Consider the following 6,487-nt stretch of genomic DNA (forward strand, 5'->3'; position numbering starts at 1 on the left):
TTTAACCCTTCCCTTTAGCTTCCACCTGTAAGAAATTATTCTGAAATTCCTGGGTCTGCACACACTTATACCTGATTTTGAAAAGATAATGTAATTTCCTTAGTTACCTTTTGCCCATAATCTCCATTCTTGCAAGCTGCTTTTTCCATTCCTTCTTTTCCTGCAGTAATTCAGAATTCTCTACTGAACTTTGGACAATTACGTTATATGCTTCACATTTCCATATGGTCTTCTGTGGCAGCATGTTTGTACTGAGGCTAGACAGTAAAATGCCCAAGCTGTCCAGCCTGGAGCCTCAGACAGCAGCGACAGTCCAGTCATTTTTTGGGTGTGTGTGGTAGAAACAGAGACACCACCACCACCACCCCTTCTACAGAATAAGGCCATCAATCACAACCGTATCATGTCAGAATTTTTACCCTGACTTACATCCACAGATAGTAGGCAAATATTAACAATAGAAAAAATTAATAATATATTACTTCATTAATATAGATACTATTTTTAAGAAAGGTATCTTACTCTAAGAGAAAGCAGTATGACTGTCAGTGAAACAATTACCAGGGAACAGAAATCAAAAATCTGAGTTTATTAGTCAAGGCTGTCTGCCTTTCAGAGCAATTAATCAAAAACATGCATATTTTGGAACCCCAGGATGATAAAAAGGTGTCTTTCCAATTTTGGAAGAGGAGAGTGTCCTTTCAAGGATACAATGGTGCTTTTCAGAGACCAGTGACTGTGCAACGTGTCTTTCAATGGAAGGCTCAATTCAGAGCAAACCTTTTCCCACCACTTCAGGTAGCTATTGACTGACATTACTGATTGGCTAAAATTATTGTTGCAAAAAGATCTGCAAATATCACCTCTTCAATATGAGTAAAAATCAGGGGGAAAACTCAGATAAATTGCTTAACCACTTTTTGAATGGTGTCTGCTGAACCAGACTTCTCCCTTGCCACAGGTTAAGGGGAAGAGGGAAGAAAACTGAACTTCAACACTGAGGGCTTCCTTGTCTGACTTACCCTGGCTGAAACTCTGACTGGCCAACAGGACTTCAGCCAGAAACACTTCACCACTCCTTCCCTCACCCGTTTTTCTCACTCCACTCCAAGACAGTTTCCACAGAAACAGAGTAGCACAAACAGTACAGGTTTTGGGTGCCTTTCTGCAGAAATAAGTGTTTTTTAACAGAAGAGTCTATGTATAGTATTTCCCACTTAACATCTCATTTTGGTGAAAAGCTATATTAGAGTTTAGGTTCAGAGGTTATCCGGATACTAAAAATCATATTTGAAATTCTTCTCTCAACATTTTAAACCTTGTAGTAACTCCACAGATTGCCTGACTGTCTGGCAGCAGAAATACAAAATGAATATTCTATTTTATCACTTGGTTTAGAACTTTTTCATATTTCTTTTCCCTCTGCTGTTTATCAGCAACATTGGCAAGTGTCTGACATGCAAAACAGAATCAAGCAAACCACTGCATCAGCCCACTATAGGCCTTCCACTGTGCCCCACAGCCAAGCTTAGAATCAAAGCAGAATCCTCCCTAACACTGCACTTATTTAACAATTACAAAGTAGTTTTGTACAATGAAAATTACAGTGAAGGTGGTTGCTCTTAGAAAATAGTCCATGTTCCCAGCTAACCACCAAGCCGGTACCTGAGAGTCCGGGGTCACGGAAAGGCGTACTCTAGTTTTGCCACTGAGCCAGCCTCCTGACCTCCTTACAGACCTTCCAACTGCCTGTAAATAATTTCCCTGACAGAAAAATGTTGTCAGGCCAAGTCACTAAGCTCGATGATTAAAAATTGGCAAGTGTCTCTCGCTCCATATAACAGGCAAACTTTGCTGGGCTGTTTCCAGGATTTTGGTCCTTGTCCTTACCTGCGTAAGAGAGCTTAATTTGTGCGCTCCCAGTACCAATGCACTGGCCCAGTGAATGCCCAGCTAAACAAGCTGCTGTGAAAGGACACTGTGGTGAAGTATGTTCCTATTATCTACTTCCTATTTAGAATCATGAGTGTTTACTGTACTCATTCTAGACAGTAGCCTGAAGTCAGTTGTGCTCCTTTTATCAAGTAGCCAGGACGACCCAGAGATTACTTTTGCCAATGCTAATCAGTTTGGACAACTCTGTAAGTGAATGAAGGATCAATAGTATCTCCAAGCAGCAGGAAAGAGAAGGGTGATAGAAAGGTGGAGGATTGCCTGTATTCTGGATTTTATTGTCCAAAACTACATGAGGAATTAGGCATTTAAAAAGGGAATACTACAGTGTGGCTACAGCCTAGAAGTTAACCAAATGTAGATAGCAGGATTTTCTGTATGGATGATGGGGAATGAGTTAAAGTCATTCACAGCTATGAGTAAAAAAATACCACAGGTATTTCCATAATGCATTTCAGTTTCATGTCTCTCCATCTTTGACATGAATGCTGTGGCTTCCAAAGTGTTTTTAGTGACCAGATCCAGTTGTACTGAGGACAACAGGCATTTTACCAGGAATTTAATAGGGGACAAAATTTCCCACCAGTAACAGTGATCAAAGGCAGCAAAAAATTTCATGAAAAACCCAATGTGACCGTAGGCACAGGCAAGGCAGGCAGGCATATGAAGAGCACACTGCTACCCTGCAGGCCAGCGCTTGAGCAGCACAAGCTGCCAGGATAGCTCATTTTCTCCCTCCACCTTCGCAGGCTTCGCCTTTCCTCCTGGGTATGAGGCAAGAGCTTTGCTGCAGGAGTCGGTCCCGCTCAGCACCGCTCAGCATCCTTGCTCTTTCGTGGCCCTTGGGAGAGGAGCAGGTGCAGCCAGCCCTGCTGGCAGCTCATACTTCAGGCTCTTCATCCTGTCTCAGCTGTTTTCCTCCTCCCATGCAAGTGGCACCAGCCCAAACACACTGAAAGGTCTTTCAGACTTTGGAGGTGAAAGGCCTTCCAAGATAACTGTGGGTGGGTGCAGAAATACATAATTATTCCCCCAGCTCAGATTCCTATTTCTTGTAATACTTGTTCTTTACTGTCATCACAAAAATTAAATGCTGCCACTCAAATATACTTGATATGTGGGCGACAACATCCTGTCTTGTCTACACTGCTGCAAAGCTTTGCAAGATCCCTGAATCAAACTTCTAACAGTAAACAAAGGTACAACAAGAAAACATATTTCACAGTTACCTGCCAGTCCTATGGTTAAGGTTTTACTTAATCTTCAATGGTCACACACATTCTTAATTTAAAATTACACAGTTCAGCACAGTGCCTGATGATTTGTTTACAGCTACCTTTATATCATTAATTTTTTAGAGAGGAACAAACCTGGTCAAAAAACCCACAGTCCTCTCTGTCTAAAATTCTCATTCTCTGGCTAGAAAAGATGCTTTTCCACCTTCCTCCTGTTGCAGGCTAATTGACCAAGGGATTTGGAGAGATGAATCTAAAAAATAAGCAGCTTTTCGTTTTAAAAAAAGAATGGCGGAAAGGAAAAGGGGAAGAATCAACTTGAAGATGATAGCTTATTAAAGTGATACAAACCTTGATAATGTGTTCTCTGAAAAACATTTTTTGTCATTATTTTGGAAACCTGTATGATTCTTTTTGGGCTGTTTTCTACGTTCTTCAAAGAATCTCCTCACTGCAATTACTTACCTTATGCATTAAGTTCTCTATCTCCAAACCTCTCCATTTTTTAAATAATACTGTACTTTTAGGTTTTGCACAGCAAAAAATTATCACTTCCACTATTTGCTTAAGGCAAGCCTTCAAAATGGGCATTAGAAATGCAAACAACTTGCATATGAAAAATACATTAAGCTTTTAATAGTTCTTTCATTTTGATTCTCTGTGGTGCTATTAATGACAGGTAAAAATCAGACCAGTTAAGTGCAGCTAGTGCAAAGAGGTGTAAAATTACAACTTATCTGCCTGTTTGTTCCCCTGGGAGGCATAAAACTGAAGAAGAGTGAGTGCAGTTATTGCTGCTCTATTTTATGTTTTTTCTATGCAGTGGGAACAGCTCAGCTTCATACCTTTGGGTTTTCAAGGGGCATCTTTGGAGGAGATTGACTCAACATGCTTGTCACCTGTGTTCTTTTCCTAGCCAGGTTTATGCTCCCATCTGCCAATACGAGCTACCCCGATTTCCTCTCCTGGGGAGCCTGAGAGTAGGAAGACGTTACAAACTTATTAAAGGCCATCACTATGGTCGATCATATTTTTTTCCTGCAAAACAAACCTCCTTCATGTTGCATTAAATCAAGTTTCTGTGGGAATGTACTGACACTCACATTTGAGTTGAGACTGTATTTTAATGATAGCACCTGACAGGTATATCAGACCATTTATAATGGAGTATTTTTAATTGTTAAACCAACTGGAGGGAAAAAATGATGCTGAAGTTGCAGCCATATCATTATCTTTTTATTATATTTTACAGTATACTTCTGTACGTAAAAGGAACACTTGATTAATGGAAAGAGAAAGTGGTGATGACTGTGTGCCCTTTGCTAGCCCACACGTGCAAACCATGTTAGGGGTAGACCGTAACGGCAGGTGACTGAGCATGCCGTCTTTCAAGTACTGATGTTCTCTGCTTGCCAGGATGGCTCAGTTTTATCTCAGAAGCAGAACAAGAAATCCCTTCCTTCCAGCCCCTGAACCACATGAAGGATGGTCTCAAGGATTATGCCTGTAGATTCTCAGACATAGCCAAATAATTCTTTTGTTGGAGGTTGCTTACTGGTATTGAGACAGGAGTAAGAAATTTTGCTGAATATATTAGAAAACTTGAGAAATGCATAGTAATGATCTTAATAGCTATTCGCCTTGTGGTAGCACCTGCAGGTCCTTCAAAATGCTGGCTCTTCACTGTGTGAGGCACTTCATACCACTCCAAATTTTATCCGAGCTGATGGTAGTGGATGATAGATGAACATAGTCAATAGGGAGAACTAACAGTAGGGCAATTATCATACAAAGCACAGGTTGTAACATACAAGCTACCTGACAAGGATTTTATAGACAGGAAGGCACTTAATGTAGGAATTTGGAGGAGGAAAAATAAGTATTTTAGGGAACTTCCCCTGCACACGAGAAAAGAAGCAAAACGTTACATGAGAAAAAAACATTGGACCGATGCATGGTAGAACACAGTAGAAGTCTTGCAGAAGGATCCCCCCAGCTGGATATTTTCAGCCAGACAATATGCCTTTGCCCGGGAGAGGTGAAGGAATTACTTTCACATCCACATACCGGGGCTCCAGTAACTGGTCGGATGACAGAAATGTTTAAACAACGTATAGCTCTTTTTGTATGCCCCCCCCCGCCCCAAGACAGCCTGGGAGCTGAACAGCAGCAGGCCTAGCTCTGGATTCCTCGGTGATGCTACAGTCTTTGGAAGTCCCATACTCCGCTTTGTTGATAGCCAATGTCTATATCGCTGTTCCCAGTCCGCTGTTGGCCTGTTCACAGAAGCACATTAAACCCACCCCTGATACTCCTGCTGGTTTCTAGCAGGTTATTGAAGTTCCAAGCGTTAAGGGTGGATGGAGGGTGGGAACTAATGCTCTAACAGACAAAGCTTTGATCCCGTTCGTACTTGATAAATCTCTGTGGATCCATCCCCGCTCAGAAGTAAGGATAGCCACAAGTCTATGCTCTTCCCTTTCTAACCACAACATGCATTTCCTTGATGAGGTCTTTTATAAGCTATAGACCAATGCATGCATACCTGGGACTTTTTAATCCAAACCAAAGCACTCCATTGCGTTACCTCCCCTCCCGGGGTAGAATAAGAAAGTATACGGGATGAGAAAAGAAGTCTCCCGTGCGTGCACAGCGGTTGTGAGCCTCATCACAAGGGACCATGATGAACAGAATGCAACCAGAGAGCGAGAAGCATGAGAAACTGAGGCGTGGTGCTGGTAGCCTGGCAAAGGGGAGGCCCGAGGCTGGCTAGGGTTAAGATACAACACAGAGGGGCTTAAAAGCAAAGACAAATCGTGCATGTAGAAGTTAATGAAAAGACGCTCCTTGCACCACCGCTTAGAAATACAACAGGGGGTAGAAGACAAAGTTCTGACAACGTCAGAAAAGACTAGCAATGCAGATCCAGCCTGGTTTGCGCTAGTTTTAAAGTTCTGCCTGCCGCTCCTAGATGCTTTAAGCTGTTTGCTGTCAAAGGAAACTCCGGCAGGCCTGAGGCACCGGATACCGTGCGGGACCCCTGGCGGGCACCGCCACCGCCCCCTCCCCCTCTGCGAGCCGTCACGCCCGCCGGGCGCCCCGGGAAACGCTGTAATTAACCACGACAGCTCCGTGGCCGGGCGCCCCGCTGGCCCCGGGGCAGCGCCGGGCGTTATTCACCGCCTTTCCCTCCGGGCGGCGCGGCCGAGCCCCGTCCCGCGGAGCGGCGGCGCTGCCGCCGGCAAATGGCTGCGGCGGCGGGCGGGCGCGCTGGCCGCCGCTGGGCCGGGCCGCTGCTG

This window comes from Falco cherrug, chromosome 5 (assembly GCF_023634085.1).
Source record: "Falco cherrug isolate bFalChe1 chromosome 5, bFalChe1.pri, whole genome shotgun sequence".
Taxonomy (NCBI): domain Eukaryota; kingdom Metazoa; phylum Chordata; class Aves; order Falconiformes; family Falconidae; genus Falco; species Falco cherrug.